Below are 27,150 nucleotides of genomic sequence, written 5' to 3'. Positions count from 1 at the left end.
ACATTTTATAACATGATAAGATGTTTGGGAGATTGAAAAATGCACCGATCTTAATCCATCTGACACATGAGTGAATTGATTTCATCCTGGCACACCGTTTCCCAGCATCGTACATATACAAATATATTTGGGTGCTGCAATCCTAGTACACGTGCATTTTTGTATGTGTGCTGATTTTTTCCATCTTTTTTTTTTTTCTGTTTTTTTTTTTAATTTTTTTTTAACGTTTATTTATTTTTGAGACAGAGAGAGACAGAGCATGAACAGGGGAGGGTCAGAGAGAGAGGAAGGCACAGAATCTGAAACAGGCTCCGGGCTCTGAGCTGTCAGCACAGAGCCCGACGCGGGGCTCAAACTCACAGACTGTGAGATCATGACCTGAGCTGAAGTCGGACGCTTAACCGACTGAGCCACCCAGGCGCCCCCATCTTTTTAAATTATAAGATTTTGCCCATGCCACCACAGCACTTTTACAATTACTTTAGCAGTTGAATAGTGGGACCAGCAAGTAGTACCATGATTTAACTTCGTAGGTGACACGGGTGGCTGTTTAGGGAACTGCTGCTCACTCCTCCTCCTTGTCTTTTGCGTTATTAGCCATCTCTACGCAGCCCCCCCCCCCAATCCCCCACAATAAGATTCAGGAAATGAGTGAGCCTATCCCTAACTCCAGAGGGAAATCCTGATTAGTCTGAGTCAATCATGGTGGCCGTATTTCTCCTGCCAGAGATTGGTATAGGTACCTGCCCGTGTTGCTGTTCTGTCAGGGGACACGAGGGGATGTCTGCTGGTGAAAAGCTTTTGTGCTGTTGAAAAGAAGCATGCAGGATGAGATATCACCTCTTTCCACTGGATGCTGTTTTTTTTTAAACATTTATTTATTATTGAGAGACAGAGAGACATAGAGCATGAGCAGGGAAGGGGCAGAGAGAGGGGGAGACACAGAATCCGAAGCAGGCTCTGAGCTGTCAGCACAGAGCCCGATGTGGGGCTCGAACTCACAAACTGCGAGATCATGACTGGAGCTGAAGTCAGACACTTAACTGACTGAGACACCCAGGCACCTCCACTGGATGCTGTTTTATCTGCAGAGGTAGCCTGAGAATTCTGCAGGAACCGTCTCCCAGCTGAATCACCCTTTGTCTCACATTGGGAACCATCCAAGCCTATTTTAGGGTATATCCCTGAAGCCTCTTAGTTGGAGATACGTTCTATTATTAGAGCCTGTAGGTACCTGTTGTTAAGAGCTGAATTAGGCATTTGGGGTGCTCAGACCTAGGACCACTTCCTGGACAGTCAGATTTCTCACCTTAGCACAGGCTCTGCCCAAACTTCTTCACGTCTTATGGTGAATGTCCTGCTCCTCACTGATGTGAAAGCAATGAGGAACTAAATCAAGGCAGCCAAGTTCTCTTTTTCTCTGTTGTCCCAGGTGAGTCAGGACACCAACTGCCGTGGCACCATTCTGATCACTGGGAACGAGCTGACAGTGTGACTCAGCTGGAAACAGGGCAGGAGGAGGCAGACAGGATGCTGGGCTCTTAAAGACACCCTCAAAAGAGCTTCATCCCTCTGGGCCAAGAGCCCATAGGAAATAGTTCTCCTGGGTTTCCCTGAGATGAGGGATTCTCACTGGAGCTGTTAGGGCTGCAGACTTGAACTCCTCCTCCCTTTAGTGGACTGAACATTTGAATGTACTTCCTTTAGACTCTGCCCTCAACCCTTAGACTTTTGCAAGAGTATAGGATTTGGACCAAGGAGTCTTGGGTTAAGATTCTAATTTTATTCCTGGCTCCATTTTAGGTTAATTGTAATTGGTGGCATCATCCAACCTCTCCAGTTCTCAGTTTCCATGACTACAGAGTGCAGTTGATGGCAGTATCTCTGCCGTAGAATTGTTGGGTATTAAGTGACATGTATGAAATTGAGTAAAGCAACAGCAATCTGTGGGCCATCTACGATGCGTTAGGCTCTGGGATTGAAAACATAAAAGTTCCTTCTTCTTAACAAGCTCACAGTCTCATGGAGAAAATGGTTTGTAACATATTGGTTACCGTCACCACTTCCCAGGATCTATATATTTGAAGTTCAAGTGAGGGTTTCTTAACATATGTCACATGATCCCACTGTGGCTGCCACAGCAGGGTGACAAGCACATGGCAGGCTTGGCAGGACCTCTGCGGGCTAGGACCCCATCTGCAAGGCTGCATGAGCATATCTCTGTTGCTATTTTCCATATCCAGTCTTTGGGCAGTTTGAGCCGAGGCGTGATAACATCATGCTTCTTGTTCCCAAAGCTTCCATTATGGATTGACAACATAGGGATTGCTGAGGATGTAGGAATGTGGAGTATTTGGATGAGGTATTGGGCCTTTCTTCCTGAACTGAGAGACTCTGTAGAGACATCTAGCACCAAACAGAAGAACCCCCTGAATGGTACCTTGGCATGAGTTCTTTCCCTCCAGCTGGGAGACAAGTGCTCAGCCTTGAGAAGGAAATGTAAGAATTTACTTGTTTATCAAAGCAGTCTAGTTAGGGGTGTTTCAAACTTTGACAACAAAACAAAGCAAAATACTTTCTTTCAGTGGAAACTTACTTGGAGCTGATGATGTAAAACAGGTAGCCATAGAGTGCTCTTGGTTGATGGCAGTTTTGAGGGCAGGGGTGTCCTGCCCTTTCAACCCCACCACCTCCTCCATGGAGGCCCTGAAAGATCTTGGGAAGCCACAGGGTCCCACAGCACACAGCTTGAAGCCCGCAGATTAGGCTGAGTGCATCTGGATGGTATAGGTGACATCCCTGGATGTATCCCACACCTGTTGCGAATTGAACTCTTTTGAGGTTCCCAAACTCAAGGAATTTCCTGGCCAGCACCCTGTTAGATACCTGGAATTCTATCTCTTGGGGGCTTTTGAGGTTTTTGGCCTTTCCAGAATGCAGTTTTACTGGGAGGGATACAATAAGCCCATGACCCATCCTCAGTCACATTTACTCATTCATTCATTCATTCATGTATTCAGCTAATATTAATTGAGCTCCTCTTAGGTGCCAGATATTCTCCTCCATACTGGGGATACAATTCTGAACGAACACGAAACCCCTCCCCTCTTGGAGCCTATAGTCCAGTGGCAGGAGGGCAGGTGCCAGCCGGGCACTAGGGATTTCGGGGTACAATGCTGGGCTCAGCCTGCCCAGAACATACTGTAGTCTGCCTGCACTCACCTCTGTACTATTGGCCCTACTCAGCCAGAGCTGAATAATGTGCTGAGACAAACCCAGTTGGCAGGGCATTCCTGCAAATGTAGAGTCAGTTTGTCTGCGCACTGTCTTCTTAAGGTCCTTGAGGTCCGGTAGCAGTGCCTCAGGAGCTACTTTGGGGCAGAGAAGAGGGGAAAAGGGACGTGGCGAGGAGAGGTGAGCAAGCACTTCACTCGGATCTAACTCAGTGCTTCCCAGACTTTGCCGCACAGTAGAACACATTGAGGCCATAAAATCCCAGATGACCTGGCTGTGCTCCAGAGCTATTAAATCAGGTTCTGTGGTGGTGGGTCCCCAGCCTCAATAGTGTAAGAACCTCAGGTGAGTAATGTGTGGCCAAGTTTGAGAACCTCTGAACCTATTTAAATAATAGGTGTCTATAAGTTTTTTTTTTCTGGATGTTTTCCTGGGCTTCACATACATCCAGATAGGGTCCTCTACCTTTGGACAGTATCCGGTTTACCTGGAGAGCTTGGTGAAACACACACCCTCCTACACCCATGAGCTGGGGATCTCAGTGTTTTTATCAGCTCCCCAGGGGATCCTAGATAGACACACCAGAGTTGGACAGCCACTGGGGTAAGAGAATGCCTGGGTGGGAGGGAATGAGATGACCAGGGGCAGCTCATGAATCCATGACTCCTTGGGCCCAGGGCCAGGAAGGAAAGTGAGCATTTCAAGACTTTGAAGGTCTAACTCCTATAGCACTGTATTGGAACTTGACACGCTATAGGTATTATTGCCTCCAGTTGACAGATGAGGAAACTGAGGCACAAAGATAGGAAGCAACTTGCCCAAGGCCACATGGGATTTGAACCTCTAGATGTGCCTGGCTTCAGATCCTGGCAGTGGGCAGAGTTGTAGTTTTTCTTCTGTGACCCAACATCTGTTAAAGGAGCACCAGAGAGGTCTGTGTCTTAACTCGGGTAACGTGCTCTAGTTTTCCCTTAGAAGTGGCTCCAAAAGTCTGTGCTTGGAGACTCAGTCCTATGCTCCCAAGAGGACACCTGTGGTTCATGCTGTCCTGTTCATTCGCTTGTTCTCCTGAGATGAGGCTTGCAGCCCCTTCCTTTTTCCCAGAGCCCTAGAATTAGCCCTGAATGTGCATCTAATGAACAGAATTTTCAGTGCCGTAATGCCGTTGGGTAAAATTATATACATCATCTTCAGATGGTACCCACTTACCATTTATAGTACCTTTGAAACTGCGAAAGTCACATGCTGACTATAGGGACTATAATATTTGCCTTTAGTTCTATATTCTTCAGGATCCAGGTAACTTTGGGCAACTGTCTGTGAAAATCTAAACTAAAAACTGGGGCCATAGAGTGGGAGACTGTTCTCTTTAAAGACTACGTTCTCTTCTGAGTTTGTTGACAAAATAAAAGCCTCTTTATTAGCGTTGAAACACCCGTATTTTCAGAGCCATACTTAACTGTGTGCCGCAAAGCCCCGTTTTGTGCCTGACCATGTAAATATCTAAGGAGAGTCTTCATTCATAGGTCTTGACAAACACGAAATTGCTTTCAAGAGAATGCATGCGAAAGCAATTACGATTATGAATGGCTTTGGCAGCTGCCCCCCTGCATTATTAATTTTGTAATACAGTCAACCTCCTCTTCATTCATATTTGATGGGAAGCCTGTGTAGTCAAGAGGGAACCCCAGTTCAGTGCTTATGAAATTGTGCATGAGTTTTCAGCGTATGCTGGCGGTGCTTTGCCTACATTCAGGATTGTATTCTTCCTTCCCTCGGTGACCTTGCTGGACATGGAAATCTGCTCTAACCTGGCCCTTGACAAAGTAACTGCTCTTTCAGAAGCCTTCAGCAGACCTGATAAGTAACCAGCAGGGTGTTATCTAACAGCAACCAAATATGGTTTGAGCATCACTTAGAATCTGCCATAATTCCTCAAAGTGCTAGCAGCACGTGGTACATCAGTGAGGAAGGGTCCCTCCAGCTGTCTCTGAGGGGGAGGAAGGGCATTAACTGCAACATCCCGAACTTGGTCCGAGCTTTACAGTTTGCAAAGCACTTCCAAACCCATCTCCTTAGTTGAACTTGTGATAATGCTTAAAGGAGGCAGGAGAAGGCTGAGGTTAGATCCCTTTTAACCACGGGGAAAGAGAATTGCAGAGATTAGATGATGTTTAGGCTCTTCTGGCCTCCTTTACACAATCACCCCTCACTCCCTCCCCCAAGCACCTCTTTGCCACCGCCCACCCCCACGGGTCCCCCAGACCCCTGCCCTGTATTGCATTATCAAAGGCTCTGGTGTTTTCCTGTTGCTGACTAGTACCTGCCAAGGTGCAGTTCCCACATCGCATGGGGTGCCCAGGGTGCTGCTTCGAACTCCTGGGAGCTCAGCCAGTTGTTTTGAAAATTGGAGGGAAACAGAGCAGTGTGTGACACCTCTCCACCCCACCTGAAAGGGTTAAACAGACCACTCCACATTCCTTTAAATGATATGATATTTTTGCAGAGTTGGGCTTTTGGTGTTTGCAGTGATGAAGAACCACTAATAAAAAAAAAAGAACGGGAATTGAAGGTGGCAGTGTCCTATCTGATTGCAAGGTTTGAGAATTTGTGCCGTGCCCGACAGGCATGCCAGTCCCATTAGGAAGTAATAATGGCTCTTTAAGAATGAAATAAAAAGACTATCTTTCTTTTAATTTCTGTGTATTATTTTTTTTGTTGCCAGAACACAAATACTTATTAAGTTGTTTGAACCTAACTGCGTAATAGATGAGACTGTTAGGTATTTCTTTTGGCCTAGGGGCATTGTGAAAAAACTCCATTGATGCCAAGGGTACCATGAACCAAGAACTTTTGGAAACCTCTGGTGTAACTAAAATGCCTTAAGGTGTCGCTTCTCTTTTTCTAAGAGGACTCTGAAGTTTGAAAAACTTTTAAGCCCCAAGACTGGGTGTCTGCCAGAGGGACTTCACTGTTCTGACAAGACACCGAAAAGACAACTTCAGGTGGGGGTCTTCCGGACTCTCCTGAGTCACACTTGGGATCGGTCCCTGAATGGGCACAGGTTGGCCTAACACAGTGGGATAATTAGTTGCCCCAGAGCCAGTAGGGAGTGAATAGAATGACTGTCACCCCCAGGTGTCTGGGGGACATGCTGACAACTCCACAGTCAGTCTCCAGCGGAGAGCTCGGAGCATTGATCTCTCTTTTCGGTCCTTTTCCTCAGTGACCGTTAGTCAGTGTCCTTCACACACCTTTCCCACAAGGAACAACGTGGGCAACCTGGAATCTGTGTCACATCTTTGCTGAGCTCCTCAAAGACGAGGCTCAGCTCCTTCCTGCTCCTGGTTCCCCACGCCAGCTTCGCTGTTGTCCCCCTCCCTGTGGCTTCCCACACTGAGATGAGAGGGGCTGGAGACAGTGAGGGCTGTCTGGTGTTAAGGAGAGCTGTGACAGGCAGAGCTGGAACCGAGGGGGAACGCTTTCCCTGCGGTGATAAGCGGTCGGGGGGTTCTTTGCACTAGCCTGTGAGAGTTGTCTGATCCTGGTTCCCTGAGCACAGCTGGTGGGAGGCAGGTTTAACAGCTGTTACTCTGCTCAGTGCTCATGCTGGGTAGGACTACAGCCAGCAGCTTCCTTTGACCTCGAGCTGTAAAGCCAGCCACCCTGCGTTCAAATTGTGGCTCTACTGACTGGGAGCTTTGACTTTGGGAAAGTTACCCAACCTAAGATTCGGTCTCCTCATCTGTAAAATAGAAACAATAATAAGGCACCTTATAAGATTAGTATGACAGTTCATTGAAGCATCTCATGTTAAGTGCTTAACATAGTACCTGAAACATGAGTCTTTAAGATATAGTAGCAGTTTATCATCTGTGGCATCACCATTGCCATCTTCATTGTCACCATCATCTCGTTGGAGGCAACAAACCAACTTCACAGAGGTTGGATGAAGAGAGGTTAACCATCTCCATTCTGCAGATATGGAAACTGAGGCTCAGAGAGGTTAAATCTGACTTGCCTCAGGTTACGCACACAGGTACCACAGGGACTGCAAGCCCAGGTGTGCTTCCTTCACCCTGCCCTCCCTCTACCGCAGCCATGGCTCCCTCCCTATCCGGCCCCCATCTCCTGCCCCACTCTCACTGTTGCCCCTGCCAAGTTCACATGCATGTCCTGCTGCTCTCACCCCCCTGAATCCTAAACATCAGACAGCCACTGGAGGGTAGGGCAGTTCCAACAGGTAATGAGGAACCCTCTGGGCCTGGGGGTGTCTCCTGAGTGGACACGTAACTTGCTACCTGTTTTTGACCCCCGACCCTCCTGGCAATGTTGGTGGTTTTGTCTCAGAGACTCTGGAGCCATTATCCTGAGGAGTGAGGCACAGGAAGTCTGTCCCCATGTGATCCTGTTGTTACTACCTTCTCACTACTTTGCAAGGCAGCTGTTTTGAGATGGTGGGAGCACTGTCTCCCCTGAGCATTCAGAGGGCTGTGTTTCCAAATACAGAGACTCCCCCACATGTCTGCCCCCGGCAGCGTAGGCTGTGATTTGATAATCCCTTCTCTGTATCTAAAATTGCCCTGCTGCCATCCTCTACCTCACCAGGAGGGAGGAGCCGAACATGCCGGGACTTGTCAGAGGCCAGTTCTGGGTCATCCTCTGATTCAGTTAGTGTTTGCTGTGTAACAGACTACTCCCAAAACTAGTGGCTTAAAACAATGGTTTATTCTTTCTCACAATTCTGTGGGTTGGGTGGCTGATGATCCCAGTCCTGGCTAGTTTGGCTGTGACAGGATGGTCTGGAGTGGCCTCACCCATACCCCTGCGTCATCAGGTGGGATAGTGTATTAATTGTGCCTTCTTAGATTTTCCTTTTTGATGGTTTGACATCTTGGGGCCTTGCAGGCTCTGGAGGGACACTTCCCTCCTAGAGTTACCTATATTTCCAGAGACTCCCCTCTAAGGGCTCCCCTTTCATGTGGAAACCAACCAACCTAGAGCCTATACTCCTCCCCACTACTTCCTTTGTGGAGCACTTGTACTCTGGGCCACTGTCCCCTGCCCTAATGATCCCAGGGCAGGTACCAGACGACTAGGGACAGCCCCTGTGCCTACTTTTCTCACTTTGCAAACTAGACTCCGGCTCTTATGAATAGTGCTGCTGTGACCATTCTCATGTCTTTCTGGCATTTGTGCACACACATTTCTGTTGGTTATGCATCTAGGAAGGGAATTGCTGGGTCATAAAGTACAGATATATTCATCTTCACTAGCTAATGTTCAACATTTTCCAAAGCACTCTTACAGATTCAACTCCCAATAACACTTGTATGAGATTCCGGTTTCAATATGTGAATGGATCTTGGCCAACATTTGATACTGTGTCTTTTTCATATTAGTCCTTCTGGCAGGTGTTTAGTGGTATCTCATTACAGCTTAATTTGCATTTCTGACTTGCGTCAGCTACTCTGGTTCCTGTACGATTCCTGACTCTTGGCTCTCTTACATTTATTATCTTGCTCTTACACTTTCCCATTCAGTGTTTTTCATCTGAAATTGCCAGTTCCTGCATGAGGCTGAGTATCTTTTAAAAAGAAATTTTATTTTTTAAAAGTATTAGATGGTACAGAGTCCCCACATACCACCCCACCACACACACACACACACACACACACACACACACACACACACAAATACACAGGTGCCCTTATTATTAGCATCTTGCATCAATGTGGTATATTTGTTGCAACTAATGCACTAATATTCATACATTATTATTAAATAAGTCCACAGTTTACATTAATGTTCACTCTTTGTGTTGTCTTAATTCAATGGGTTCTGGCAAATGCATAGCATCATGTATCCCCCATAAGAGTATCGTACAGAATAGTTTCACTGCCCTAAAAACCTGTGCATCATGTACTCATCTCATCTCACGTTCCCCAAACCTGTGGCAACTGCTGATTTTTTTTTACTATCTCTACAGTTTTGCCATTTTCCTGAATGTCATATAATTGGAATCATACAGTATACAGACTTTTCAGACTTGCTTCCTTCATTTAGCAATATCTGTTTAAGGTTTCTCCATGTCTTTTCATGGCTTGTTAGCTCATTTTTTAAAATCACTTAATAATATTCCATCATTTGGATTAACATCCAAAATATCCAGTCTGTGTATCCATTTGCATGTTGCAGAATATCTTGGATGCTTCCATGTTTTGACAGTTGTGTATAAAGCTGCTATAAATATCCATGTGCAGTATTTGTATGGATGTAAATTTTCAGTTCATTTCGGTAAATATCTAGGAGCATGATTGCTGGATCATATGATAAGAGTATGTGTAGTTTGGTTAAAAAAAAAAAGACAAAAAAAACAACCAAACAAACAAACAAAAAACCCCTGCCAAAGCTGTCTTCCAAAGTGGCCATTTTCATTCACACCAGCGATGGATGAGACTTCCTGTTGCTACACATCCTTGTCAGTATTTGCTATTGCCAGTTTGGGTATTTTAGTGATGCTAGGATGTGGGTAGTGATCTCTTTCTTGTTTTAATTTGCAATTCTCTGATTACATAGAAAGGTGAGCGTCTTTTCATATGCTTATCTGCCATCTTCATTGATGAGTAGTCTCTTCTGGTCTTTGCCTATTTTTAAATTGGGTTGTTTTCTTACTTAAGAGTTCTTTGTGTATTTTGGATACAAGTGCTTTATCCAGATGTGTGTTTTGCAAATATTTTCTCCCAGATGGTGGATTGTCTTTTCATTTTCTTAATCGTGTCTTTTGTGGAGAAGAAATTTTTAATTTTAGTGAAGGACAGCTTATCAATTTTTCTTTCATCTATCATGCTTACATACATCATGAAAACCTTATCACCAAACTTGGGTTCTTTTCTTATGTTATCTTCTAGAAGTTTTATAGTTTTGCACTTTACACGTAGGTCTGTGCATTATGAGTTAGACTTTGTAAAAGGTATAAGGTCTGCATCTACAATTACTTTATTTATTTTTATTTTTTTGGCATATGGGTGTCCAATCCTTCTAGTGCTGTTTGTTGAAAAATTATCCTTTTTCCATTGAACTGCCTTTACTCCTTTGTCAAAACTTAGTTGACTCTATTTGTGTGGGTCTATTTCTGGATACTCTGTTCTGTTCCATTGGTCTATTTGTCTGTTCCAGTACCACACTCTCTTCATTACTGTAACTTTATCATGGGTCTTGAAGTTAGGTAATGTCAGCCCTCCAATTTTGTTCTCCTTTAACGTTGGCTATTCTGGGTCTTTTGTCTTTCCTTATCAATTTTAGAATCAATTTGTTGATATCTCTGGAATAATTTGGTGGGATTTCGATTTGGATTGTGTTAAGTTGACATTGTTAAGCATGTTTTGATATATTTATTTGCCATTTGGATTTTTTTTTTTTTGGTGACATACTTCTTCCAATCTCTTGTCCATTTTTCTTTTTCTGACTGATTTATATAAGTTCTTTATATATTTTGGAAAACGGTTCTTTGTTTTTATATGTGTTAGAAATTCTCATTCTGTGACTTGTCTTCTCAGTCTGTTAATGGTGTCTTTTGATGACTATAAGTTCTTAATCCTAATTTTGTTCAATTTAACAATTTTTCCTCACGTCTTTATATTTCATGGCTTAAGATCCCAAACTTATGAGTAAATTCTGCTACGTTATTTTCAAGAGCAGATATCTGCCAATTTTTTTCTGATATTGTAGACCTGTGGGTCGTGTGGTCTACATCATTCCTACTCAACTGTGCAGCTGTAGTGTGAAAGCAGCCGTAGGCAATATGTAAATGAATGGGCATGTGTGTATTCCAGTACAACTTAATTTACAAAGACATGCAGTGGCCAGTTTCGTTTCATGGGCCATAGCTTCCTGAACTGTGTTCTAGAGAAGCACTGGCCACTAGTACTTACTGTGATGATGGCAGTGTCATATGTGTGCATTGTGCATCATAGTAGCCACAAGCCACACATGGCTGTGCAATTGGAATATGGCTAGTACAATTGACAAATTGAATTTTATATGGTGTTTAATTTTAATTAATTAATTCTTAAAATATTTAGTGAGAGAGAGTGAGAGAGTGAGCACGCTGGAGGAGGGGAGGGGCAGAGAGACAGAGGAAGAGAGGGAATCCCAAAGCAGGCTCTGCACTGTCAGTACAGAGCCTGATGTGAGGCTTGATCTCACATCCATGAGAACATGACCTGAACCGAAATCAGGAATTGGATGCTCAACCCACTGAGCCACCTAGGCACCCCAGTTTTTATTAATTTAAACTTAAATAGTCACACGTGACTACTGGTCACTGTAGGGGCTTATTGTTTTCTCATTTTCTTAGCTCTACAACGCACTTAGAAATGATTTGAATGCACAGTGGGAGGTAGGGGAGAGGGGGCTATCCAACCTACACAAAAACCATTTATTTAAAACACTGTCTTTTCCCCACAGCTGAGCAGTGCCATGTTTGTCATATATCAGGTATCTTTGTGTACATGAATTGGTTTTTGGACTCTATTACGTCTAATTATTTAAGTGTATTTATCTGTCAATGTATCAGTGTCATAGTGTTTTAAATACTGAAGCTCAGTAGTGAATAAGACTGGATATCTGATAGACTTAATACTCTTACCTTTTTTCTTCTTCAAGAATATCTTAGTGCTTCTTAACCTTTTGCATTTCCATGTAAATTTTATGATTAGCTTGTTGATTTCCATACAAAAAACCCTCTTCTTGAATTCTTTATTGAGACTGCTTTGAATTTGTAGATCAAATTGGAGAAAATTGACATATTTCTAATATTCAGTCTTCCAGTCCAAGTGCCTGGTATAATTCTCCATTTATTTAGATCTTCTGTAACTTCTACCAATAATGTTTTATAGTTTTCAGTGCAGAGGACTCTTATATCCTTCAGTAGATTTATTCTTAGGTATTAAATATTTTTTGATGCTTTATAAGTGATACTTAAAAATTATTTTTTAATTGTTTCTGGCAGGTATATAAATATACATTTGATTTTTATACCCTGACCTTATATCCACAACCTTGCTTGATTCACTTATTAATTATAATAATTTATCTATAGATTCTTTTGTATTATCTGTGCATAAAAACATATAATTTATGCATAAGGACATTGCTGTTTCTTTCTTCTGTGTATTTATTTTTCTTCTGTGTTGCATTGTCAAGAATCTCTAGTAAATGTTGAGTAGAGATGGTGACAATAGAGCAGGCACTCCTAGCTCTAGTTCAGTCTCAGAGGCAAAGCGTTCATCATGTTTGGTCCAGGTTACACTCTATCAGCATAGCTTACCTGGTTGGTTTTCTAACATCAAACCATCCTTGCATTCCTGGAGTACCCAATTTGATTGTATTGTATTCTTCCTTTTTCTTTCTTTCTTTCTTTCTTTCTTTCTTTCTTTCTTTCTTTCTTTCTTTCTTTCTCCCTTTCTCCCTTTCTTTCATTCATTTGAGAGAGCAAGTGCAAATGGGGAAGGGGCAGTAGGAGAGAAAGAGAGAGAATCTTAAGCAGGCTCCATGCCCAGTATGCAGCCCAACACTGGGCTCAGGCTCATGGCTGTGAGATCATGACCTGAGCCAAAATCAGGAGTCAAGTGCTTAACTGACTGAGCCATTCAGGTGCCCCTATTCTTCCTCATTGTTAATATTATCACTGGATTAGTTTTGTTAATGTTTTGGTTGTGATTTTGACATCTATATGAATAAGCAAGATTGGTCTGTAATTTTCTTGTCTTATATCTTGTATCTTTTTAATATCTGGTCAGTTTTGGAATCAAAGTCATGCTGCCCTCATAAAACTAGTTGGGAAGAATTTATTCTTTCCTATTTTCTGGCAGAGGTTTTGCAATATTTGGCATTATTTCTTTCTTAAATATTTGGTAGACTTCACCCATGCATTTAGGATTCTTCAGTTTATGCATCATCTTGTGTCAGATTTTGCAAGTTATATTTTTCTGTGTATTAGTCCATTTTATCTAAATTTTCAAATTTATTGCCATAGAGTTATTAATCTTATGACTTTCCAAGTGTCTGACAGGTCTATAGTGATTATTTCTTCCATATTCTCCAAATCAACTATTTATGTCTTTTCTGTTTTCTTCATTATTCTCTCTAGGGTTTTTTCAAGGAACCAACTTCAGATCTCTTAATTTTCTGTTATTGCATTTGTTTTCTGTTTCATTAAGTACTGCTATTTTATTATTTTCTTCCTTCTATTTTATTTGCATTGAAGTTTTTATTATATATTGAAGTATAGCATCACATACATACAGAAAATTGCCACAAAACATAACTGTCTAGTTAATGTATTTTTACAAAATTAACATGCCTGTTTAAGAAATAGAATTGAACAGGGCTGCCTGGGTGTGTCAGTCAGTTAAGTTTCTGACTTTGGCTCAGGTAATGATCTCACAGCTTGTGAATTTGAGCCCTGCATCGAGCTCTGTGCTGACAGCTCAGAGCCTGGAGCCTGCTTCAGATTCTCTGTCTCCCTCTCTCTCTGCCCCTCACCCACTCACACTCTGTCTCTCAAAAACAAATAAACATTAAAAAATGAAAAAAAAGAGAAATAGAATTGAACAGCAGCCCTGAAGCCCTCCCCCCGCCCCATTGTCCTTTCTAGTCACCAATCCCCCTCTCAGTCCCAAAGATAACCACTCTCTGGATGTCTAACACCATAGATTAGATTTTAAATGTTTTTGAAGTTTATATAAATGTAATCATATAGTATGTTTTTGTTTGTGTCTTTCTTCTTTCCGTGAACATTATGTTTATGAAGTTCATCCCTTTTGTTGCACATAGCTAATATTTGCATATTTTAATGGTGCATAGCATTTCATTGTATAAACACATTGTACTTGGTTTATCTCTTCTATGTTGATGGACATTTGAGGTGATCATAGTTTGGAGATAGTATGAATGCATATGAATAATAAAAGTGCCCAAATCACAATAAAAATATTAATGAAACAAACACAATGATAATATTAAGAAGGAAGGATACAACACAACAAAGTTGAGTACATTGAACATTGTGGTACATGCTTTATGGATACTACATAGCTAAGGAGTAAAATTGCTGGGTCTTAGGGTATTTGTATGTTCATGTTAGGAGATACTGCCAAATGGTTTCCCAAAGTGGCTGTGAGAACATTTTTCTGCTTGTAGTATATGAGACTTGGAGTTTCTGCACGTCCTTGCCAAGACTTGGTATTGTTAATGTTTTTAATTTTAGTCATGCTAGTGGGAGAATGGTGATATCACATTATATTATATTTTTAATATATATTTTTTTCTTTTTTTATTAAAAATTTTTAATGTTTATTTATTTTTGAGAGAGAGAGAGAGAGAGAGAGAGAGAGCAAGTGGGCAAGGGATACAGAGAGAGGGAGACACAGTATCTGAAGCAGGTTCCAGACTCTGAGCTGTCAGCACAGAGCCTGACACAGGGCTTGAACTCACAAACCACGAGATCATGACCTGAGCCAAAGTCGGACACTCAGCTGACTGAGTGAGCCACCCCAGCGCCCCTACATATGTTTTTTCTTAATGAGTAATGAGATTGAGCATCTCTTCATATGTTTACTGGCCATTTGTATATTTTCTTTAATGAAGCTCAAGTCTATGGCGCATTGGATTGTTATCCTTTTTAGTTTTTATGACTTGTATAGGTTCTTTATATACTTTGGCTAAGAGTCTAGTTCTTAATGTGTGTTGCAAATACCTTTTTTAAAATGTTTATTTATTTATTTTGAGCGAGAAAGAGAGAGAGGTAGAGAGAGAGAGGAGAGGGAGAATCCCAAGCAGGCTCCACGCTTAGTGTGGAGCCCAGTGCAGGGCTTGATCCCATGATGGTGAGGTCTCAGCCTGAGACAAAATCAAGAGCCAGACGCTCAACCTACTGAGCCACCCAGGCATTCCTGCAAATATGTTCTACTCTTGCCTTTTATACCTTTTTTGCCTTTTGGACAGAAGTTCTTAATGTTAGTGTGGTTCAATTTATCAATCTTTTTCTTCATGGTTGATGCTTTTGATGTCCTATTTGGTCAATCTTTACCTATCTCAAAGTCAAGAATATCTAATTGTTTATCTTCTAGAAGTTTTTTTGCTTTACTTTCCCGACTTAGATCTAAGACATACCTAGAGTTGATGTAGAACAGGGTATTTTAGTGTTGGCACCATGAGCATTTTAGACCAGCTAATTCTGAAGGACTGTCCTGGGCAATGTTGGATGTTTAGCAGCCTCCCTGGCCTCTACTCCCTAGATGCCAGTAGCATGGCCTCTCTCCAGCCACAGCAGTCAAAAAAGTCTCCAGAATTCCCAAATGTTCCCTAGGCGGCAAAATTACACTCATTGATTTAACATACGGTGTAAGGTAGGGGTTAAGTTTTATTTATTTTCTCATAGGCTGTTCAATTAATTGTATTTCTTCCTTTACAATTTGTATACCTTCTGTTTATTTTTCTTTCTTTGTTGTACTGGGTGTCAGCCTCTAGTTCAATGCTGAACAGAAATGATGATAGCAGGGGAAGCTGTGTATTCCACCATAAGTATAATTTTTCCCAGTAGGTTTACTGAGAATATCTACTATCTGATTCAGAAATTTTCCTTATATTCTTAGGAATATACCTAAAGCTCTTATGAGTTTTAAAAAATCATTAATGTCACCTGAAACTAATGTAATACTGTACATTAAGTATGCTGTAATTAGAATGAAAACTTAATGAAAAAATCATTAATGGTTTAAGTTTTTATGAAATGCTTTTTCGTATCTATGCAGATGACCATGTAATTCCCCTTAATTATGTTATCATTGCCTAACATAATTATATTACATTAACTGACTTTGCAATGTTAAACCAGCTTCCAGTCTTTAGGATAAACCCAATAGCTTAGGCCTTGGATTATGTTATCTTCTTCTCCCAGGGAGTTTTTACTTTTGCTTTTGGAAGGCCTGAAGGGGCATTAGCAATTCAGGATGAACTTCAGCGAGTTTTAGGCATTGAGATGATTCAGAGTTGAATTGCAGTGTTTTCCAGGGCTGTTCTACTTCACATTCATTCACACTCCTAGAAGCAGCTGTTCACTTTCCAGGACTGCATGGCAGGGTGGGTTATCAGGGCTCCTTTTCCTTTAACATTGGTCCATCTGCCTCATAAAGACATCAGGAAGAAGATTGGGGTTCTCAGCCTCTTAGCCCTTTTCCAGAATTAGCAAGTTGCCCCTGGGAAAAGTAGCCCCAAACACCCCTGTGTCTGCATTACACCTTCTTCCAGGTCATGACCTGGTCATTCTTTCCTGCTTTAATAGTTCTCTGAGGGCTTCAAACAGTTTCTGTATAAAAATAATAATAATTAATATTATCGTTATCATTGTTTTGTTGAGCTTTTGTAACTTTTCTCACGTGGATATTTGGGTCTGAATTACCTAATCAGTCATTACTAGAAGCAGAAGTTTCTATGTTTTCAGTTACAGAAATAAATATCAAGTACAGAAAGATAAAACATGTATGTTCATTGAAATAAGGTAACCAGTGGATCACCACCTCTGTTATGAAATAAAACATTATGAGTATCTTAGAAACCGCTGTGTGCCCTGCCTCAATCTCACTCTTCTCTCTCTCAGCGTAACTAACCCCTACCTTAATTTTTGTGTTAACCTTTCATTGCTTTTCTTTACAGTGTTAGCAGCTATGTATGCATTCCTAATTATAATACTTAGTTTCGCCTGTTTTTGAACTTTATACAAATGGAATATTTTTTTAAAAACTTTTTAATGTTTATTCATATTTGAGAGAGAAAGAGACAGAATCTGAAGCAGGCCCCAGGGTCCGAGCTGCCAGCTGTCAGCAAAGAACAGTGAGGTCATGCCCTGAGCTGAAGCCGGACCCATAACTGACTGAGCCACCCAGATGCCCCTATGGAATCTTATTAAAGGTGTCCTTTGGTGTTGCACTTGTTTTCTCAAGGCTATGTTTTTGAAATTTATCTAAAATGTTTTCTCTGCTCCACAGTTTTCCATTGATACACAGTGTATTTTCATTCTCGTGTAGATGGGCAATGGTATTGTTTTAGATTCTGAGCTATTATAAACAGTGCTATAATGAATGTTCTTCTACACACTTCTTGGTGCACAGGTAGAGTTACAGGATATACCCATCTTCAACCGTACTTGATAATACCAAGCTCTTCTAACATTATTGTATTAATTTATAATCCCACAGCAGTGTATAAGTTTCTGTTGGTCTACAATCTCTCCAACACTTGGTATTGATTGACTTTTTGCACTTTTGTCAATATGAGGAGTGCCAGATAATATCTTATGTTGTGTATTTCACTGATGTCTGCTGAGATGCCACATTTTTTTTATATGGGACCATAAGCATTTACTTTTCTCTGAAATACCTGTTCCTGCATCTTGTTCTTTTATTTTTAATTTTTATTTATTTGTTTGGCCTGTTTGTTTGTTTGTTTTACTGATTGTTAGGAGTCTTTCTGTGTTCTAGATCATGGCTGCCTGATAGAACTTTCTGTAATGGTAGAAATGCTGTATATCTGCACTGTCCAATATGGTAGCTACCAGCTACATAATGCTCGAGCACTTAATATATGACAAGTGCAACAGAAGAACTAAAATTTTAATATTCTTTAATTTCAGTTTGAAAAGTCACATATCTAATAGCCGCCTTATTGAACAACACAGTTTTAGGTAAAAGTGATTTGTTGGCTTTATGTTTTACAAATCTCTTCTCAAAGTTTGTGGATTATCTTTTCACTCCCCTTATGGTGCCATTTGATGAATAGAAGTTCTTAATTTTAATGCAGTGAATTTTATCAGTCTTTTCCTTTTTAGTTTGTGTTTATAATATATTGCTTACAAAATCCTTTCTCATACTGAGGTCTTAGAAATTGATTTTTGTGTGTCTCATGGGGAATTGTGATTTTTTTGTCCCCCTCTTGGGTAACCAGTTTCCCTAGCATCTTTTGCTGAATGGTTCTTCCTTTCCTCACCCATCTTCAGGGCTGGCAGTATTAATCAAGATATTGGCAGTAAATAGATGGTACACTCAAACAAAATAATTGGAAAGGGTTTAATAAAGGTACTGTTTTTAAAGATGAGGGCCAGAGTTAAGGGAAACTGCAAAAGACGGTGAAGCTAGTCTTGGGTTAGTACTACCTGGGAACACATACCACATCTAAGCCTGAAGGGTTAAAGGGAAGGCAGACTTACCAGACCCAATGAAAAAAGCAGAAGAAAAAGGCTGTCGTAGAGGAGGTGACACTTTCTGTGAGAAACATACCAGCCACCATGGCCCGAGAGAGAGAATAGGCCAGAGGAATAAGTACTTGACCATTCAGCCTCACCTTTGTCTCTCCTTTAGATCTCCTGCTGGTATGGAACCCACCATAACTTAGCTGGAAACTTGAGGAAGGGGTACCCGCTGATGGAATCCATAAAGGTCATCTCTGGGGCACAGAACAGAGTGGAGTAGAGAAGGATGGGCAGTGCATCTAGATAGATAAACAGAAATCATCCAACACCCCTGTTTTCTTATAAATCTCTTTTCCATACATGCATGGGTTTGTATGGGCTCTCTCTCTGTATTGTGCCACTGGTCTATTTGCACCAATAACACACAGCTTCAGTTGCTGTAGGCTCCACTTGGAGCTTGAACTAACAGTCCTGAAGTCAAGAGCCACATGTTCTACCAAGTGAGCCAGCCGGGTGCCCCAGGTACTGTAGCTTTAAATATGATTTCATACTTGGGAGGACAAGTCTCTCCTCCTTGTTTTCCTTCTTCAGGGATGTCTTGGCTATACTTTTCCTTTTATTCTTTCTTATGTATTTTAGAATCAGTTTGCCAATGCCCATAAAAAATTCTATTGGAATTTTGATTGGAATTGCATTGAACCGACACATCAGTTGGAAGAGAGTTGACATATTTACAATATTGAATCTCCCCATCCAAGATTATAGTTTATGTCTCCATATACTTTGGTTTTGTTTAATGTATTCTTCACAAAGTTTTATAAACTTTTATAAAGGGCTTCTGTTTCTTTTGCTAAATTTTTTTCTGGATACTTTCTCTTTTTATTGCTATGGTAAATCTTTTTTTTTTTTAAATGTCACTTTCTGCCTGGTGTTGCTCATGTGTAAAAATGCAATTACTCTTGTCTAGTTTAGAGCCAGCAACCTCACTGAATTATCTTAGTAATCCTGACAGTTTCTCTGAGGGTTCTTTGGGATTTTCTGTGTAGTCACATTGTCTCTAATAAACAATACTGTTGTTTCTTCTTTTACAGTCCATCTGTTTTTCTTTTTAAAATCTTTTTTATTTTTGCACTGCCTAGGACTTCTAGTGAAGTATAGAATAGAAGTGGTATTAGCAGACACCCATCACTTGCTCATGATTTTAGAGGAAATGCTCTCAATATATCAGCATTACTTACGGTGTCCTCTACAGGTTCTTGTAGAAGTCCTGCATCGTGTTACGGAAGTTCCCTTCTATTGCTAGGTTAGTAAAATGTTTTTGTTTTTAACATAAAAGGATGTTGAATTTTATCAAGTGCTCTTACTACATTGATTGAGGTCATCACAGGAGTTCTCTTCCTATTACATTTGGAATGCTTTCATTTCTAATTGCTAAATTCTTACCTAGGCCTCCCAAACCTCTTGAACAGCTCCCTTCTTCCTATCATAAGGAATCCTGTCTCCTCTGCTTTCACTTGATAATTAGCCTCTTTGAGGATGGGAACCAAATGTTTACTCCCTTATATATCCCTAATGCCCAGCACACTGGCACATCATATATGCTAACAAAATGTTGACTGAATTGTGGAGTGAGTCTTTGCTATGGCACTTAGTAGTTTTGATTTTATAGTCTCTTGTCTACTTGTATTTGCTCCCTTTCTAGATGGGAAGCTTTCAAGTGTGGGGTCCACATCTGATTATCCTCTTTGTCCCTCTGGCACCCAACCCTGGGCCTGGTTCAGAACCCTGTTTGCTGACTAAATGAGTTCTTGCTCTCCTTGGTAAGCTCTATCATTAAAACTGTTCAATCAGACTTCTGGGCATAGCCATTCCTTCTTCAAAGTACCCCCTTTGTGGAGAGGTTTGCTTCACTCCCACCCTCAGGGAACCAAGCAAGGCCTGATGGCTAAGGGAAAGGAATTTTTTCTAGATTAATTTTTAAAAAGTAATTTTGCAACAGTCTGTGCTTGATTGTCCAGGGTAGCAGGATGGAGAAAGAAAGCTGTAAAGAGCATTCCTTCCCTCTCATAGAAACTGAACCAAGGACTGGGCAGTGGTGTCAGAGAGTTGGCCGTTAATGCATCTTTACTTTGTGCCCAGCTAGGCACTGAGGTGAGTCGGACATGTTGGCCTCAGTTTTGAGCCTACAGAATTTATTCACCATGGAAACAGAAAATTCACATTTGACAAGTTAAATGGCACCACCAGGCTATCTCCTTGCTCATTTAGGCATGTGTCTATTCTTGCATTCACTCACTAAGTATTGTAAAGCCCCTATCATGTGGCAGGCATTGTGCTAAGCACCAGTGGATTCAGGGAGGAAAAGAGGCTGTCCCTGTCTCAGGCAGCGCATGGTTGAATGAGGGAGCTGGTTGTATAAGCAGCTTTAGCACAGTGTGGGAACTGTGGTGGCCAAATTATGTGTTCAAGTGCCGGGGAGCACACAGGACAGTGACCCTCATGGGCATGGGTGTTCAGGGGTGGACTAAGAGGGTCATAAGTTTGGTGGGGAAGTTCTTCATTAGGATAAGAGAGAAGGATGCATGTAAAGCCATGAAGACGTGAAAAACATGGCAAGTTTGGGAATGATTACAGAGGTGACTGGAGTTTAGGGACAGGATGAGGATGAGAGAGGAGGAAGGGGGAAAACAAGATGTGAGGCTGGACAAGTAGGCAGGGACCAGGCTCCTAAGGGCCTTAGTTCACAGTGAGAAGATGTGAGAAAGTGTGGGATCTGTATCCTCAGAGTATCAAGAGCCATTTAAACATCTATGTAGGTGGGAAATGTATTCTGATTCACGTTTTAGAGAGTTCCAAATAGAGAGGAGGGAATGGATGGAAGGAAGGAGGGGAACACACTAGAAGGAGGAAGACCCATGAAGAAGTGTGTTGAGCTGAACTGGAAGCACAGGCAGAATTAACTGGATAAGGATGAAAAGGGGGCATTCTAGGCACAGGGAATGACCAAATCATGGTATAGAAGTCAGGGAGCATTTAGAGTGTCATGGGGCCAGTGAAGTGATCAGGCTGACTAGAACCCAAGTGGGAAGCAATTGGTACATGTTAGGTGAGATATCTAGGGCTCAGAAGTCTGTAGAACCAAGTGAGAATGAGTCCATCAAAGACTTCAAAATCTTAAGTGTTGGAGATGTAGCACAGGGTACTTGGAAGAGATCTGTTGGAGGTGAGGAAGCCTAGATTTTAGACTCTGTTCTGCCACCAATTGGCTGCATGAATTTGAACAAGTTGTTCTTGTTCTCTGGGACTCAGTTTTCTCACTTATAAAATGAGGAGGCTGATCTAGGTCTCTTCCAGCACCAATAGTTTAGGATGCCAAGCACCGGCCTCTGTCCTTTTGTATACTAGTGTTTGCATTTGCCTCAGACCGTCTCAACCATGCTCACTACTCTACTGCCTCCTGCCATGTTCAGTCTCATCCAAGAAGCAGAATTGATGGATGAGACAAGACAAGACAAAAATAAGTGTAGTATATGTCCTCAAAAAAATTAGAAGGCTGTTACACCATGAAGCAGGGACAAAAAATGATGAAGAAGATTCCAGACAAGGAAAACCTGATAACTGGAATAACAGAGTCAATAGATAGGTTGACTAACAGAAAGGATAAAGCTGAAGAGCAATGCATCAGTTAGCTATTGCTGTACAACAAACCACTGCCAAACTTAATGGCTTAAAATAAGAGCCATTAATTACTGTTTATAGTTTACAGGTAAATTGTACAGTTCTGTTGATCTCAGCTGAGCTTGCTGAGACGTGTGTGGTCAGCTGGGGGAGCATGCAGCTGGGGGCTAGCTGGTTTAAGATGGTCTCACTTGTCTGACAACTGTCTGGCTGTCAGCGGAGACAAAGGGGCTGACTAGGTCACAGGTCTGTTACTATCGAGGAGGCTCCCGGGGTTTGTTCGCATGGTGGTGTCAGAATTCTAGGAGAGAGAGAGAGAGAAAGAGTGTGTGAATGGTGAGAATATGTCACAATGCCAGGCAGGCAAGGGTGGGGAAATAGATTATCTGATGATGGGAGGAGCTGCAGAGTAATACTCCAAAGGGCATTGACAAAGGAAGAAATGAAGGGTGGTGGCCATTTGTTGAGTCTACCAAAGTACATCCTCACAATGTTATTCACAATCCTCCTACATGCAAAATATGTCCACTCCCATCCCAGCACCCTAAAAATTCTTGTTAAACTGTGCCATCAAGCTTGGAGTCCAGGATCTCATGATCTGTATCAGATTCCAATGAGACTCCTCAAATGTGGCTCCTTTCATTTGGAGACCCATGAACCAAGGAGATAAGTTACCTGATGCACAGCTAAAATGCATTGGTGATACATGCAAAGGGTACATTGAATGGACATACTTACTCAAAAGGTAGGAGAATGGGGAACAGATAGCAGCCATTTGTCTGTGGCAGTGCTGAAATCCAGCTAGGCTAAGGTCTTCTACCATGAGAGCAGGAAATATTCCTGTATCAGGTCTCAGTTCTGCTCCCTGGGAGTGGCTCCATAGTCTAATTTTCTCTGTGGCTCTTCGGTCTGTCCTCTGGGACTCCCAAGAAACAGCCTGCATTTGCAGCTAGGTCACTTTCTCAATCTGCCTTCCTGTCTATAGAAAGTTGGGGAGCTAGGAACACTTGTATAAATTGAAAAATCTCAGATGCCTTTCCTTTTAATCCAGGCTGGCAGCACTCCCACACATTCTCTTAAAAACTGTGTGGGCTTCCCATGAATACGACTGGAGTCCAGTCCATTTGAAAAAAGTCACACCCACAGTTTCATTTGAGATACGACTCCCCTTTAGATTTATTCACTGCTACTTTGGGCTTGCCGGACAGCCATGCCCTTAAAGTTCCTCAGAGCCCTTTTGTCCAGACAAAAGGGTCTGCTGGGAGGCAACAACTTAATTCTCTCAGAATTAAGGGTCAGAGGGTCTTTCAGTCATATCTGCAGGCCTTTAGGGAAAGTTGCACAAAGCTTCCACTGGTTTGAAAACTTCCTGTGTGGACAGTGACAGCCCCTTTGGTCATGGTGTCCAAGGCAGGCTCCTTCTATGGACAAGCAGTGTGAATATTGCCTACAAAGTATGCTAAGAGAAACGCCAGGAAGATTCCATTCTCAGAATCAGAAATCTTTTTTTATTTCTCCCATGCCTGAATTCCTTCCATAGAGACTCATTGCTTTGGGTGAACCATCAACCTGTCCCAGGGATCTACCCTGTATGGCCATTGTCATGAATAATGGGTTAATAACCTATATCTGACCCATGCCCTTAGTAAGTGTTTAGCACGTCTCAGTCTCCTCCTTCCAGTCCACTCCCTAAGGATCCTCTCTTACGGTTTATATTACACCACAAGGGAACATGGCAAAGTGCTATCAGCTCAGTGTAAGTGAGTTTGTTGGTTGGTTCCTTGAACAGGTATTTACGGAACATCTAGTATGTGCCAGGCACCGTTCTAGGCACTAGGATTGTAGCCCTAAGTCATTCATTGTCCTTCCCTTTTTGGAGTGTACAATCCAGTGGAGGCAGACAGATGGAAAGTAAGTAAAGAACCCCCCAAATAATGACAGACTGTGCTAACCCCATAATGGAAACAAGTTGAGGGGGCTGATTTGGGGCAGCTAGGGAGCCCGGCCCTCTGGTGAGGGCAGAGAATGCAGAGGAGGGAAGGGGAGGCTAGAAAGGGAGGCTGAGGACAGTCCTGTGCCTCCTTCACAATTTTGTCCGATGACTGCAGAAGGGACACTTGAGTTCAAATAAACAAATAAATCTAGAGAAATATGATCTGTCATAGCCAACTCAACACCATTAGTCATGATTCCCTCAAGGATCAGAGCAGTGGACTTGGGCGCCAGGGCCCTTGGTTCTACTGCCAGGATAGCCCCCAACCCCCATGTGTCTTTGGCCAGTCCCCTCCCTCCCTGGAAGGGCAGGGCTCAGTGCTGGACCACCTAGTCCTCTCTGAAATGACCGGCACCATCCCTGGAAAGTTAAGCCAGCCCCAGAAAGCAGATGGCTGGTTGCCGCCCAGTTTCTAGCTGTTAGAATTCCCACTGTGCAGTTTCCTTGCCTTGCTTCACCGGCCTCCAGCTCTAGGCCATCTCTTCTTTTATGTGTGTAGTCATTCTCCACACAGTTGGCAGATCACAGCACCCCTGGTGCAGTGATCATCTAGCCCGGATGCTGTTCCAGAGAGTCACTGCTAATTCTTGGTTGAGGCCATGTGTTTGGGGAGTGTGCACCACATCCCGTGCTTTTAAACCTTCCCCTCTCCAAAGAAAAAGAACAGATAATGGTGATAAACACTAGAGCTGACATTTATTTAGTACCTGCGTTGTCCTCAGTGATGGGGATCACTGCACTCAGTCCCTGCGTCAGGCCCAGAAGTGGGCACCATTGCCACGATTTCATAGAGGAGGAAACTAAAAGCTCTGAGAGGCCAAGCCAGCCGAAAGTGGAGGCATGAGCCTCATCCAGGAGCGCATGACCAGTCTCTCTGCTGCCATGTTGTTTTGCAGTTCTTTTCTCTGGCTGTGTGGAAGAGCAGCAGGAGGGCCAGGGAAAGTTGGGGGGGGGGTCTGCTTCCACTGAAGACCCTGCTTGACCAAACCTTTTGCCTTTGCTCCAGCAGGGATTGTTGCTGTCTTGAAGGGGGCTGGGAGCAGGAGCCACCATTACCGGTGCTGTTGTACCAGGTCATTTTGTCAACAAAGTCCCGGGAGCAAGGATGCTGGGCCAGGGCTGTGGGCCTCATCTCTGAGGATGCCTAACTCACGCAGCACTGTTTAATTCATCCCTGTGTCTAGTCCCTTAGTCACATGGAAGTGTCATAGGCCAGGCCTCCAAGATACGGCTCTTTCCAGCTGATGTGATTGGTCATTGGTGTTGGCAGTTACACGTAATCGTACTCCAGGAGGTGAGGGGCAGTGCAGGCTTTGGGATTGGCCCTTCCAGCAGGGTATCAGTGCCCTCAAAGCCCTGACTCCGCATGTCTCCACTCTGTTATCCCAATGCTAGCTCCATCCAGGGCCAGTTCTGCTCTGGGCTGAAGGACAGGTGCTGGACCCCATGGGGAGAAGCATTTCTTTCCAAGCCTCTCTCCTAGGAGTGGAGAAGGCTTTTCCCCAAAAATCCCCCCAGAAACCTTTCCTTGAACCCTACCGCCAGAAGGGGAATAGGGTTCCCATTGTGGGCTTAGACTAACCAGGGCTCACACTTTTTCCTTGAATTACTCCTGAGTGGTGTTGGGGATGGGTAGAGAGGGGAACAAATTTGGGCTTCTGTGGGGATGGAGAATGGTTGCCCAGGAGGAAGCCAGAAGTGTCCCCTGCTCAGTGTCATGCTCATCTAGCTTTGGATCTCTTTGAACCTACAAATATACTTACTAATTAACCTTGACTCTGGTTTGGGGGGATTGGCTTGTTTTGAGATTCATGGGCAAGGTGTGGGGGCCAGCTCTCCACAGCCCACACAGATGGCCAGCAGGTGGTCTGCTGGGCCCTGGGACCTGATGAGAGTAGTGCAGGCATGGTAGCACAGTGTGCTCAAAGCATAGCGCCTCCTTAGTTCATCTCAGTTAAAGCCGGCTGGCTGTGGGCAGGGTGGGCTGGGGAGCCTTGACAAGTGAGGGTTTGTAGTCCCTTTGACTCAGAACCTTTGGGGTGAGGGTCCAGGGAACTGCACGTTTAACGAGCCCTGTGGAGCTTCTCAGGCACAGAGCAGTGACTGAGCTATGGCACCACCAGCAGGCCTGGTCCAGGGGTGCAGGGGTCTCCATCCAGCAAACAGCTGGCATTTGGGGTCCACAGCAAAGGGAATTGGTTCCAGTATGGTGACACAGAATCTAATCTCTGCTGAGTTCTCGTGGGTCTGACTGAGCAGTGGGTGATAGCATTCACTCATTGCTTTTTCTCGACCAACATTTACCAAAGCCCCTTACGTGATTAGCCCTAAGGAAAGTGCCCAGCCTCAACAAGTCACAGTATAGTGTGTTGGCGAAACACAGACATGGTCAGGCAGTGACCACATGATGTGGAAAGTGTCCCACTGAAACACCGGGCTCTTGGGCTCCTGGGCAGAGGCCTCGCCTGGTGCTGGTGGTGGCTTAGTTCTCTAGGGCTGCTGTAACAAGTTCACATAAACCGGGTGGCACAGTACAACACAAGTTCATTTTCTTACCATTCTGGAGGCCAGAATCTGAAACCCATTTGAGCCAAAATTGAGGTGTCAGCAGGACATGCTCATTCCAGAGGCTCCAGGGGAGAGTCTTTTCTTTGCCTCTCCTGGCTTCTGGAGGCTGCCGGCCTTCCGTGGCTTGTGGCCAGATGACTCCAGTCTCTGACTCCATGGTCCCATTGCCTTCCCCTCTTCTGTCCACTCTCCCCTGCCTCCCCTTCATAGGGATGTAGGCAGTGGCCCACCTGCATAACCCAGGACAATCTCCCCATATTAAGATCTTTTGTCACATCTGCACGGTTCCTTTTGCCCTTTAAGGGTAACATTTCTAGGTTGCAAGGTGCCTTCTTAGCACAGAGGGCAGTGTGTCAGTCTCATAGGTTGCAGGGGTCAGGACCCAGATGTCTCTGGGGCCTGTTGTGTAGCCTCCCACAGCAGTCAA

Source organism: Panthera leo, chromosome A2 (assembly GCF_018350215.1).
Source record: "Panthera leo isolate Ple1 chromosome A2, P.leo_Ple1_pat1.1, whole genome shotgun sequence".
Classification (NCBI taxonomy): domain Eukaryota; kingdom Metazoa; phylum Chordata; class Mammalia; order Carnivora; family Felidae; genus Panthera; species Panthera leo.
The sequence above is the reverse complement of the archived record's forward strand: the minus strand, read 5'-3'. Positions refer to the sequence as shown.